At 43.7% G+C, this 14242-nt stretch overlaps 1 pseudogene; it reads left to right on the forward strand.

The window, feature by feature from the left end:
• Nucleotides 1-9354: 9354 nt before the first annotated feature.
• Nucleotides 9355-13540, forward strand: LOC119623900 (HIG1 domain family member 1A, mitochondrial pseudogene; annotated as a pseudogene).
• Nucleotides 13541-14242: the final 702 nt, after the last annotated feature.

Consider the following 14242-nt stretch of genomic DNA (forward strand, 5'->3'; position numbering starts at 1 on the left):
TGAGAAGGAAAGACACTGGGAAAAGCTGCAGGCATTTCCCAGGCCCAGGATGCCACTTTTAGTCCAGGCATACAAAGTTAGTCATTCTTTGGAGACACAATAGCATGGCCACACAGGCATTTTAGTCTTGGGCCAGAGATTGGAGTGCCTGCTCTATAGAGTTGCATAGAGGCTTCTATAGCCAGAATTGTAGAAAGCACCTTGCAGTAGGTGCTGGCATTGTGCTCTTCCCTGTCGTAGGACTGGGGTGGGAAGAGGACTGCTACAGCTATGGTTTCTCCTGGGCAACAAGACACAGCCAGGGTCAGCTTGGTGACCTGTGAACTGGTCTGAGTGAGTTACTGCTTGGTATGCTGGACTGCTCCCCTGAGGTCGTGGTGCAGTGGGGCCCTCTCAGCTCGACACCCAGGGAGATCTCCAGGCATTTGGAGCACCCACTCATCCAGATCAGCAGCCTGAGCTGCCCTATCCTTCCTGTGCAGACACTCTAGTGAAGTGGGGCTCACTCTGCTCCACACCCAGGCAGATCTTCAGGCATTTGGAGCACCTGCTTGCTTGCATTTGCAGTCTGAGTTGGCACACCCTTCCTGTATAGAGACCATGGTGAAGAGGCACCCTATCCGCCCCATGCCCAGACAGATCTCTAGCAGTTGGAGCATCCATTCACCTGAATTAGCAGCCTGCCACCCCACCCTCCGTGTGTAGAGATTGTGGTGCAGCAGTGCCCTCTACACTCCACACTCAGACACCTGGAGCATGCACTCTCCTGGATTAGGAGTTTAGGCCACCCTGGTTCCTTGTGCATAGAACTTGGGGCCAAGGAGGTTTCCCAACTCAACACCTAGCAACACCTCTGGGCACTGGGTGACAGCCCACTGGATTCTCCCTTGGCGTTGGTGCTGCGCCTGCCATTGAGGGACCTGTAGACAGGCCTGCTCTGGTCCAGCCCCACTCATCTTGCCTCCTGGGACTGAGCAGGAAGCTCAAGCCACTGTGCACTCCATGGATCAGCCCATTGCCTGAGGCAAGAGAGAGCTTCTGCCAGTAAACAAGGATCAAGAATATACCCAGCCACACTGGCCACAGCTGGCTCTTACCTATAAGTGCCATCTACTGGCCTGTATGTCAAACCGCACAACCCAATATAAAACCTGCTGATAGTGTACAAGGCTATAGAAGCAAAGCCAAAAGACCCAATCTAATATTCTCTATAGTCATACCCCCTAGGGAGGGGAGAGGGAAAGGGAAGCGGAAAGAAAAAAACCAATATTATAGGGAAATAAATAAAAAGGAAAAAATTCTACCCACACACACAAAACTTAGAATTGTCAGCATCTCCAGATGAGAAAGAACCAAAGCAAGAATTCTGGCACCATGAAAAATCTGAATGTAGTGACACCACCGAAGGATCACACTAGATCTCTAGTCCTTAACCAAAATCGAAACTCAGAAATGACAAATAAAGAATTCATGAAAGAAAGCATGGATTGCTAGGAAACTCAACAAGATCCAAGACAAGGTTGAACATCAACTCAAAGAAACTTCTAAAGCAATCCACGAAATGAAGGAATAAATGTCTTGAAAATAAATCAATCAGAGCTTCTGGAATTGAAAAACTCACTTAAAGAATTTTAAAATACAATTGAAAGCTTTATCAATGACTGGACCAAGCAGAAGAAAGAATTTAGGAGCTTGAAGATTGGTCTTTTGAACTAATCTAGTCAGACAAATATACAAAAAAGATAATTTTTACTAATGAACAAGGCCAGGCATAGTGGTTCATGCCTGTAATCCCAGCACTTTGAGAGGCCGAGGCGGGCAAATCACTTGAGGCCAGGAGTTCGAGACCAGCCTGACCAACATGGTGAAACCCTGTCTCTACTAAAAATAAAAAAATTAGGCCAGGCACAGTGGTTTATGCCTGTAATCCCAGCACTTTGGGAGACTGAGGCAGGTGGATCACCTGAAGTCAGAAGTTCAAGACCAGCCTGGCCAACATGGTGAAACCCCCATCTCTACTAAAAATACAAAAATTAGGCATGATGGTGGGTGCCTGTAATCCCAGCTACTCAGGAGGCTGAGGCAGGAGAATTGCTTAACCCCAGGAGGCTGAGGTTGTGGTGAGCTGTGGTCCCACCACTGTGCTCCAGCCTGGGTGACTAAGCAAGACTTTGTTTCAAAATAAAAAAATACAAATACAAAAATTAGCCAGGCGTGGTACTATGCATCTGTAGTCCCAGCTATTCAGGAGACTGGGGCATGAGAATCACTTGAACCTGGGAGGCAGAGGTTGCAGTGAATTGAGACTGCACTGCTGCACTCCGGCATGGGCAACCGAGCAAGACTGTGTCTCAAAAAAAAACCCAAAAAAACAAAAACATAAAAATGTAGAGACAGGGTTTCACCACGTTGCCCAGGCTGTTCTCAAACTCCTGGGCTCAAAGAATCCACCCGTCTCAGCCTTCTAAACTGCTGGGATTACAGGTGTGAGCCATGGTGCCCAGCCCTCAGCATTTTTTTTTTTTTTTTTTGAGACAGTCTTGATCTGTCGCCCAGGCTAGAGTGCAGTGGTGTGATCTCGGCTCACTGCAACCTCCACCTCCCAGATTCAAGCAATTCTCCTGCTTCAGCCTCCCAAGTAGCTGGGACTATAGGCACCTGCCACCACACCCAGCTAATTTTTGTATTTTTTGTAGAGATGGAGTTTCAACATGTTGGCCAGGCTAGGTCTCGGACTCCTGACCTCAAATGATCCACCCACCTTGGCCTCTCAAAGTGCTGGGATTACAGGTGTGAGCCACCATGCCCGACCCATTTGCATTCTTAAAGAAAAATAATTCCAACCAAGAATTTCATATCCTGCCAAACTAAACTTCATAATTGGGCCGGGCGCAGTGGCTCATGTCTGTAATCCCAGCACTTTACCGTCCCGGCCAACATGGTGAAACTATGTCTCTACTAAAAATACAAAAATTAGCTGAGCGTAGTGGCGTGCACCTGTAGTCCCAGCTACTTGGGAGGCTGAGGCAGGAGAATCGCTTGAACTTGGGAGGCAGAGGTTGCAGCAACCTGAGATTGTGCCACTGCACTCCAGCATGATGACAGAGTGAAACTCCATCTCAAAATAAATAAATAAAATAAATAAACTTCATAATTGAAGGAGAAATAAAAGCTTTTCCAGACAAGCAAGTGCTAAGGGAATTTATTACCACTAAACTAGCCTTACAAGAGATCCTTAAGGGAGTTCTAACCATGGAAATAAAAGAACAATACCTGCTACCACAAAAATACACTTAAGTGCATAGCTGACAGATTCTATAAAGCAACTGCATAATAGAAACTACAAAGCAACCAGCTAATAACTTCATGATAGGATCAAAACCTCACATATCAATATTAACCTTGAATGTAAACAGTCTAAATGGCCCACTTAAAAGGCACAGAGCTGCAAGTTGGATGAAAAAAGCAAGACTTGCCTGTCTGCTGTCTTCAAGAGGCCCATCTCACACATAATGATACCAACAGGCTCAACATAAAGGGTTGGAGAAAGATCACACAAATGGAAAACAAAAAAGAGCAAGGGTCACTATTCTTAGATAAAACAGACTTTAATCCAACAAAGTTTTTTTTTTTTAAAAAAGGACAAAGAATGGCATCACATAATGATAAAGGAAGCTTGTCCAACCTGTGACCCATGGGCTGCATGTGGCCCAGGACAGCTTTGAATGCAGCCCAACACAAATTCATAAACTGTCTTAAAACATTATGAGGTTTTTTAATGATTTTTTTTTTTTAGCTCATCAGCTATTGTTAGTGTTAGTGCATTTTCTGTTTGAGCCAAGACAATTCTTCTTCCAGTGTGCTCCAGGGAAGCCAAAAGATTGGACGTCCCTTTCAGATAAAGGATTCAATTCAACAAGAAGACTTAACTATTCTAAATATATATGCACCCAACATTGGAATACCTAGATTCATAAAACAAGTATTTCTAGACCTACAAAAAGACATAGACAACCACACAATAATATTGGGAGACTTTAACACCCCAATGACAGCATTAGACAGATCATCAAGGCAAAATACTAACAAAAAAATTCAGGACTTAAATTCGACACTTGACCAATTGGCCCTAATAGACATTTACAGAATATTCCAACCATCAACCTCAGAATATACATTCTTCTCATCTGAACACAGTATGCACTCCAAGATCAACCACATACTTGGCCATAAAGCAAGTCTCAATAAACTCAAAAAAATCAAAATCATACCAACCATATTCTCAGACCACAGTGGAATAAAAATAGAAATCAAAACAAGAAGATCTTCAAAACCACACAATTACATAGAAATTAAACAACTTACTCCTGAATGACTTTTGGGTAAGCCATAAAATTAAGGCAGAAATCAAAATATTCTTTGAAATAAATGAAAACATTCCAAGAGAAATGTTTATAGCACTAAATGCCTACCTCAAAAAGTTAGATCTCGGCCAGGTGTGGTGGCTCACGCCTGTAATCCCAGCACTTTGGGAGGCCCAGGTGGGTGGATCACGAGGTCAGGAGATCAAGACCATCTTGGCTAATATGGTGAAACCCTGTCTCTACTAAAAATACAAAAAATTAGCTGGGCGTGGTGGCAGGCGCCTGTAGTCCCAGCTACTCGGGAGGCTGAGGCAGGAGAATGGCATGAACCTGGGAGGCAGAACTTGCAGTAAGCCTAGATCCCGCCACTGCACTCCAGCCTGGATGACAGAGCAAGACTCCGTCTCAAAAAAAAAAAAAAAAAAAAAAAAAAAAAAAAAATTAGATCTCAAATTGGCTGGGTGCAGTGGCTCATGCCTGTAATCCCAGAACTTTGGGAGGCCAAGGCAGGCGGATCACTTGAACTTAAGAGTTCAGACCAGCCTAGGCAACATGGAAAAACCCCATCTCTACAAAAAATACAAAACTTAGCGAGGCATGGTGGCACGTACCTGTAGTTCCAGCTACTTGGGAGGCTGAGGCAGGAGGATCACTGAGTCCAGGGAGGTCAAGGCTGCAGTGAGCTGTGATCACGCCACTGCACTCCAGCCTGGGTGACAGAGTGAGACCTTGTCTCGAAAAACCAAAAAACGGCCGGGCGTGGTGGCTCACGCCTGTAATCCCAGCACTTTGGGAGGCCGAGGCGGGCGGATCACAAGGTCGGGAGATCGAGACCATGGTGAAACCCCGTCTCTACTAAAAAATAGAAAAAAAATTAGCCGGGCGCAGTGGTGGGCGCCTGTAGTCCCAGCTACTCAGGAGGCTGAGGCAGGAGAATGGCGTGAACCCGGGAGGCGGAGCTTGCAGTGAGCCGAGATTGCGCTACTGCACTCCAGCCTGGGCGACTGAGCGAGACTCCGTCTCAAAAAAAAAAAAAAAAAGAAAAACCAAAAAACAAAACAAAAACCAAAATAAAACAGAACTGGCCGGGTGTGGTGGCTCACACCCATAATCCTAGCACTTTGGGAGGCCCTGGTGGGTGGATCACCTGAGGTCAGGAGTTCAAAACCAGCCTGGCCAACATGGTGAAACCCCGTCTCTACTAAAAATACAAAACATTAGCCAGACATGGCAGTGGGTGGCTGTAATCCCAGCTACTTGGGAGGCTGAGGCAGGAGAATCGCTTGAACCTGGAAGGTGGAGGTTGCAGTGAGCCGAGATTGTGCCATTGCACTCCAGCCTGGGCAACAAGAGTAAAACTCTGTCTCAAAAAATAAAAAAATTAAAAAACAAAACAAAACAGAACTACCATTCAACCCAGCAATCCCATTACTGGGTATATACCCAAAAGAAAATAAATCGTTTTACCAAAAAGACACCTGCACTCATATCCACCACAGTGCCATTCACAATAGCAGAAACATGGAATCAACTCAATTCCGTGATATGATCATCAACAGTGTTTGGGATAAAGAAAATGTGGTCCATACACACCATGGAATACTAGATAGCCATAAAAAAGAATGAAACAATGTCCTTTGCAACAACATGGATGCAGCTGGAGGCCATTATCCTAAGCAAATTAATGCAAGAATAGAAAACCAAATACCATGTGTTCTCACTTATAAGTGGGAGCTAAACATTGGATACTTATGGCCAGAAAGATAGCAACAAAAGACACTGGGGCGTACTGGAAGCGGGAGGGAGAAAAGGAGGAAAGGGCTGAAAAACTAACTATTGGGCATTATGCTCAGTTTCTGGGTGATGGGATCAATCATGCCCCCAACCGCAACATTCACGCAATATACCCATGCAGCAAATCTGCACACGGACCCCCAGAGTCTGAAGTAAAAGTTGTGGGAGCTAAGCTATGAGGACACAAAGGCATAAGAATGATACAGCGGACTTTGGGGACTCAGGGAAAGAGTGGGGGAGGGTGAGGGATAAAAGACTACACACTGGGTACCATGTACACTGCTCGGGTGATGGGTGCACTTAAATCTCAGAAATCACCACTAAAGAACTTACTTATATAACCAAACACGATCTGTTTCCCAAAAACTTATTGAAATTTTTAAAAATTAAAAAAAAATTAGGATCACAATTACAAATGGAAATAAAAGCTGAAATTATTTAAAGACAACAACAAAAGAAAATGAATTGAAAGGTACTGACTAGAATAAAAAGTATTTGCAAACATGTATTTGATAAAGGAGTTGTATCCAGAATATATAAAGAGCTACTATAACTCAACAAGAAGACAAACAACCCAAGATTCAAATACACACATCATGAAAGAAGTTATACAAATGGGCTGGGCACAATGGCTCAGGCCTGTAATCCCAGTACTTTGGGAGGCTGACGTGGGTGGATCATGAGGTCAGGAGTTTGAGACCAGCCTGACCAATATGGTGAAACTCCATCTCTACTAAAAATACAATAATTAGCCGGGTGTGGTGGCATGCGCCTGTAGTTCCAGCTACTTGGGAGGCTGAGGCAGGAGGATCACTTGAGTCCAGGGAAGTCAAGACTGCAGTGAGCTGTGATCATACCACTGCACTCCAGCCCAGCTGACAGAGCAAGACTGTCTCAAGAAAAAAAAAAAAAAGAAAATATACAAATGGCGAATAAGCATGTAAAAAGATTCTCAACTTACTAGTCATTGCATTAGGGAAATGCAAGTTAAAACCATGAGATCCCAACTCTGATAAGAATGATAATAAAAAGTGTGACAATACCAAGTGTTGAGGAAGATGTTGGGAAAGTGAAACCCCCATATGGTGTATTGCCGGTGGGAATGTACAGTCACTTTGGAAAAGAGTTTGGCAGGTATTCTTTTTTTTGAGATGGAGTCTCGCTCTGTTGCCCAGGCTGGATGGAGTGCAGTGGCACGATCTCAGCTCACTGCAAGCTCCGCTTCCTGGGTTCATGCCATGCTCCTGCCTCAGCCTCCCAAGTAGCTGGGACTACAGGTGCCTGCCACCACGCCTGGCTAATTTTTTTGTATTTTTAGTAGAGACGGGGTTTCACCGTGTGTTAGCCAGGATGGTCTTGATCTCCTGACCTCGTGATCCACCTGCCTCGGCCTCCCAAAGTGCTGGGATTATAGGCGTGAGCCACTGCACCTGGCTGGCAGGTTTTTTAAATTTAAATTTTAATTTTTTGAGATGTAGTCTCACTCTTGTCACACAGGCTGGAGTGCAGTGGCACAATCTCAGCTCACTGCAACCTCTGCCTCCCAGGTTCAAGTGATTCTCCTTCCTCAGCCTCCTGAGTAGCTGGGATTACAGGAATGCACCACCATACCTGGCTAATTTTTGTATTTTTAGTAGAGACGGGTTTCACCGTGTTGGCTAGGCTAGTCTCGAACTCCTGACCTCAGATGATTCACCTGCCTCGGCCTCCCAAAGTGCTGGGATTACAGGCGTGAGCCACTGTACCCGGCCAGCAGGTTTTTAAAAAAATATGCATTAGCATATAGCCCAGCAATCCCACTCCTAAGCATTTAAAATATTTATTATAAAACATATGTCCACACATAACTCTATACAGAAGTATTGATAAACCTGAAAACAACCCAAACACAACAGTCCATCAACTGGCGAACGGATAAACAAATTGTAGTATGTCCGTGTGATGAAATATACCATTTCACATGACAAAGGAATGAACTACTGACACATGCAATGACATGGAAAATTTCAAAAGCATTATACTAATGAAAGACAGACACAAACTCCTACAAACTATATAATTCCACTTATATGAAATTCTAGGAAGGCAAAACAATAGTGATAGAAACCAGATCAGTAGATGCCAGAAGCCAGGTTAGGAGAGAGGAGACTGACAGCAAAAGGGCACAAAGGTTTTTGAGTAAAGGAATGATGATGGTGATGGTCACATGACTGGGTACATCTGTTAAAATTCATTGTATTGTACATTTAAAATTGCTGAATTGTATTATATTTAAATTATACCTCAATAAAGTTGATTTTTTAAAAATGCAATGTTTTGTAATGCTCGAGACTATGGAGGGATTGTGGGTAGCCAGGGCAAAGGGCTAGCAATTAGGAAGGTACTGGAAGGTGTTAGGAAATAACTCTTCCTCCTTTGTCAGTGGTGAGTCTCCTTTATTTGCATACCCTTTTCCCCTGAGACTGGGATGCTCCCTTTATAGACATTAGTCCTTCTTAGCCCCTCTCACGTGAGCAGATTGCTGGCCTGTTACAACACCTTCACCACAGTACAAAGGCCATAGTTTGGTGATCACTAGCCCGGGAGAGATGTTTACAAACTTTAAGACAAACAAACAAACAAACAAAAAATCACCCAACCCCTTCTCAAGCAAAGCTTTATGCAGATCCTCACTAACCAAAACAAAAGCAATATTTTGGCCAGACATGGTGGCTAACGCCTATAATCGCAGCACTTTGGGAGGCCAGGGCAGGCAGACAGCTTGAGCCCAGAAGTTTGAGACCAGCCTGGGCAAAATGGTGAAACCCCATCTCTACAAAAAATACAAAAATTAGGCAGTGTGGTAATACATGCCTGTAGACTCAGCTACTCAGGAGGCTGAGGTGGAAGGATCACCTGAGCCTAGAGGCAGAGGCTACAAGTGAGCCGAGGCCACACCACTGCACTTTAGCCTGGGTCTCAGAATGAGACCCTGTCTCAAAAAAAAGCAATATTTTATTAGTACACATTTACATTATAAGCTTAATTTCATGATATCTTTCTATTATAAAGTCATTTAATGTCAACAAGCCTATTTTCATGAACCCAGAAATTTGATATTCATATGTATATTTTTAAACTACTGTTTTAAAACCAGTTAAAATATACTTAAAGTTTCTGGGTAAAAAATGGTAGATTGAACATGATCATCCAAATTTGTCCACTGAAAACCCATGTAGCAAAGGGATTTTTAGAGGCATAAATCCATAAGGACAGGGAAACGGGAGAAGAGACAAGAGCAAAATATTTTCAGAAGTGGAAACCAGATGGATGAGAGGTTACTCACTTACACTAGAGAAGGACAGATCCTAAGGCAGTGGCAGAACTATATGGCAAACGGAATTGGTTGTGCCAGACTAGAGATGGGCAGTCTCCTCTGTCTGACCACCCTGAGAAGGAAAACCTAGGAATGCTGACACCAGAAGTTTCCAGCTGGCTCACTGTGCAAAGAAGCTCATGACTGAATGGGCGCGGTGGCTCATGCCTGTAATCCCAGCACTTTGGGAGGCTGAGGTGGGCAGATCACCAGGTCAGGGGATCGAGACCATCCTGGCCAACATGGCGAAACCCTGTCTCTACTAAAAATACAAAAATTAGCTGGGCGTGGTGGCACGTGCCTGTAATCCCAGCTACTCGGGAAGCTGAGACAGGAGAATTGCTTGAACCGGGGAGGCGGAAGTTGCAGTGAGCTAAGATCGCGCCATTGCACTCCAGCCTGGCAACAGAGCGAGATTCCGTCTGAAAAAAATAAAAATAAAAAAAGAAGCTCATGACTGACAAGCCCATCCATCTACCACCTGAACAGAGAACAAATGCTTCCAGTCAGCTTTTAGGTGACCGACCCATCCTTAAGTGTGAGCAGACAACCAAGGTTTCTAAGACCTCCAAGAAAAGAATCTAATATAGAAGACAGAGACCAAAACAACAGAAAAAGAAATTTGGAGCAGCGATTATGCAGAGAAACAAAAATTACAGAACTATCAGTAACAGCTTCTGAGATAAGATAACCCTGAAATAAAATATGCTATAAAAAGAACAATTCAGAGAAAAATAAAGTGAAAGTGATTAAAACCTTTAAAAGATGGAAAAACTCAGAAGAAGAATAGGAAGATAAAGTGGAGGAAATCTCCCAGAAAATGAAGTAAAAAAGATGCAAAGCTAGAGAGAAAATTAAGAAATTAGAAAGACCAGTTCAACAGGTCCATCATCCAAGTAATAGGAGATCAAAAAGAAAGAAGAGAGAAAATAGGAAGAAATCACCAATAGGATAATTCAAGATTATTCCCCAAAAGTGAGGGGCACTGAGTGCCCAGCACAATGGAAGATAGTAGCCACTCACCAAGACATATCACTGCAATTTCAGAACATTGGAAACAAGTTCAGAGAGGGGGAAAGTCACCTAGAAAGGACAAGGAATTAAAAGGCTTCAGACTTCTCATTCTCCACAGAAGTGTCAGAAGCTAGAAGACCATGTAGCAATGCCTTCATAATTCTGAAGGAATTCAGTACCCAGCCAAACCACCAAATCCAAGGGTCACAGTTGAAAAATGACAACAGCAAACATGCAACATTCCACAATAATTTACTCTTCCCTTTCTCAGGAAGCTTCTGGATGATGGTCTCCTCCAAAAAGCAGGAGTATTACAAATCAAGAAAAACACAGGCACAGGTGCGGATCAGAAGCGTGAGGGGGTTTTCTCGCTCTAGGGAGATTATTCAAGCAATCACTGTGTCAACAGACACAAATGTTTCCCTTTCTTCATATGATGAAGATCAGGGATCCAAACTTATTTGAAAAGCTAAAGAGGCACCATTCATCCCCACTGGAATGGCAGGTTTTGCAGCAATTGTTGCATATGGATTATACAAATTGAAGAGCAGAGGAAATACTAAAATGTTGCATCATCTGATCCACATGTGTGTGGCAGCCCGAGGCTTTGTTGAAGGAGCAATGACTGTTGGTATGGGCTATTATTCCATATATCGGGAATTCTGGGCAAAACCTACACCTTAGAAGAGATGCTATCTTGGTCTTGTTGGAGGAGTTTGCTTTAGTTAGACATCTTTTTTTTTTGAGATGGAGTCTCGCTCTGTTGCCCAGGCTGGAGTACAGTGGCACAATCTCGCTCACTGCAACCTCTACCTCCCGAGTTCAAGCGATTCTCCTGCCTCAGTCTCCTGAGTAGCTGGGATTACAGGTGCTCGCCACCACGCCCAGCTAATTTTTGTATTTTTTTTTAGTAGAGACAGGGTTTCACCACATTGGCCAGGTTGGTCTCATACTCCTAACCTCAGGTGATCCACCCACCTCGGCCTCCCAAAGTGCTGGGATTACAGGCATGAGCCACTGCGCCCACATCTCATTATTGAAGCTACATATTAACGCTGAAAATAAACTATTCGAGTGGGTTCAGCTGATAACACAGCATTGTGAATACTGGCCTCCTTTCTTGCAGGCTTGATTTGCCTGGTGACTGAATTACTAGTGACTAGTTTACTAACTAGGTCATTCAGGAGAGCCAAATTAATACAAAAGAAACATGTCACCTAAATGATGGTGTTGAAATGTCCACCTTCTTAAACTGTTAAGATAAAATTAGTTCTAAAGAAGATAGCAAACCAACCCTGAAGTACTCCCAGTTTGCTCTAGAATCTTGCATGTTTTGGATGTTATATGAGTCCTATTTGCCCCAGTTAATTTAACTTTTTTCTGCCTGTCTTGTGGACTGGCTGGCTCTTTTAGAACTCTGTCAAAAAGGTGCATGGAATATAACTTGTAAAACCTCCCACAGCTGAAAGTATGTATGTGTATATGTTTAAATCAAATCTAGAAAGCTTCCAATAGAGCTGCATAGTCGTAGTATTTATTGAAGAATCATAACTGTAAACATGAGAATAACTTATGGATTCTAGTTTAGTTCTTTTGTAATTGTAGATATCTATATTTGCTGCTGTAATATAAGAATAATTTTTAAATGTCATCTTGAAACAGAAACATGTATTTCAAGCACTCATGCAAAGGTAACTGAAGAATACTTTTTAAATGTGTACATTATTTTCTCCATAAGAATTGTAAACGTTAAAGTAAACATATTAACTATAATGGACTTGATTAATGATTTATAAGCAAGTTGGTTTGAACAGACATTATACACATGCTTTTCTATACTACAGAATGCCATTACACTTGTTAAATTCTCTTGTCTAGCCTGAATTTACATTCCATGCTGATAACATGGTATATGTATTGTTATAAAAATAAGTGACCATGTCAAAAAAAAGAAAAGAAAAACATAGAATATGGCAAATAAAAATCCCACAAAAGTGTGAGGCAGCCAGGCAAAGTGACTCACGCCTGTAATCCTAACACTTTGCCAGGTCGAGGCAGGCAGATCACTTGAGCTCAGGAGTTCAAGTCCAGCGTGGCTAGCATGGTGAAACCCTGTCTCTACTAAAAATACAAAAGTTAGCCGGATGTGGTGGTGCACGCCTGTAGTCCCAGCTACTTGGGAGGCTGAAGCAGGAGGATAGCTTGAACCTGGGAGGCAGAGGTTCAGTGGGCTACTTCACTCCAGCCTGGGCAACAAGAACGAGACTCTGTCTCAAAACAAAACAAAACAAAACAAAACAAAATAAAACAAAACAAAACAACAACAAAAGAATGAGGCAAAGAACATGCCCAGGAGAAAAGATTTGCCAGGTTGCCAGATATGCAGCAAGGTTAGGGGATGAACAGTCAGATTGGAGAAGGTCAGCAGTCTCCAGCAGTGATGTCTCCAAGAAGATGAAATGGAGAGAATTCTCTGCTATATCTAGATATTCTGAGAGGAAATTTAAACAACTGGGGGAAGAATTTGAGGTAGATTTTCTGAGAAATACATAGAAAATAAATGATTTTTAAAAACAAGATTATTAATTCCAGGAAAAATAAAAATTTGTGCAGGAAAAAACGCAAGGTCTCCCTGGGGAGGACAGACGCAAGGAAGAAGCTGGGCAGGGAATTCCAGGGTCCCAGGTATTCAGAATATGGTCTGTTCCTGGGCAAGTGTGCTTTGCATGGGCAAATCCCCTTGGACCCCTCGCCCTGTGGGGAGGGCTGCAGCTGGAGGAAGGCCGGAGATGTGAAAGTAAATGCCAGAAGAAACAGCTAAAAGAGGTGAAAACGTTGCCACTAGAGAGGGGAAGACGATGGGGGCAGGGCTCTGCTGTTTGTCTAACAAATCTGGTACAATTATTTGATTCTATATGTGTGTACATGTTCTAAGAAATATTTCATTGAAGAAAATAAAAACATTTAAAAAATAAAAATGCAATTCATAAAAGTTCACGGAACCTCTGGACCACTTCTGCTATACTTAGAGATCTCAATAATTGTTTGAAAATCTCCCCATCTGCGCGGGCGTCGCGGCAGTCCCCGGGGGAAGATGGGAAAAGTCGAGAGGTGGCGGGAGTCCGCCCCCTCCCCCTGCCCGCCCCCTCCGTTACCCTCTCTCGCGCGCCAGTCCCCGCACCCCCACAAAAAAGTCTGAAAACCGCAGGACCCAGCCTGGGCAGTATAGGGAGACTTCGTCTCCAAAAAATTACAAAATTAGCTGGGCTTGGTGGCACACGCCTGTAGTCCCAGCTACTCGGAGGCTGAGGGAGGAGGACCAGTTGAGACCAGGAGGCTGAGACTGCAGTGAGCCCTGATTGTGCCGCTGCACTCCAGCCTGGGTGACAGATCAATTCGCTGCCTCAAATAAGAAAACCGCAGAGCTGGGCCTTCATTTGAGGCCATGTGGGTATCGTTTTGATTAAATCATAAAGCAGTTTTCTCTCTATAGCAGCCCACAAGGGTGAATCCCAATTTCCTTTTCTTCTCAGGTGTCACCTCTAACTCAGGACTTCTCCGTATCAGGAGTTTTTCTACCTCTCCCGAGTTATCTGGATCTCAGGAACCTAGCACAGCATCACGCGAGTCTTGGCTCAGGTTGAGGGGGGAATAAAGGGAACAGGAAGCCCCTTTTGCGGGGCTTTGCAGGTTGGCGGTCAGCGCCTCTCTGCAC

The sequence above is a fragment of the Chlorocebus sabaeus genome, chromosome 11, assembly GCF_047675955.1.
Source record: "Chlorocebus sabaeus isolate Y175 chromosome 11, mChlSab1.0.hap1, whole genome shotgun sequence".
Taxonomy (NCBI): Eukaryota; Metazoa; Chordata; class Mammalia; order Primates; family Cercopithecidae; genus Chlorocebus; species Chlorocebus sabaeus.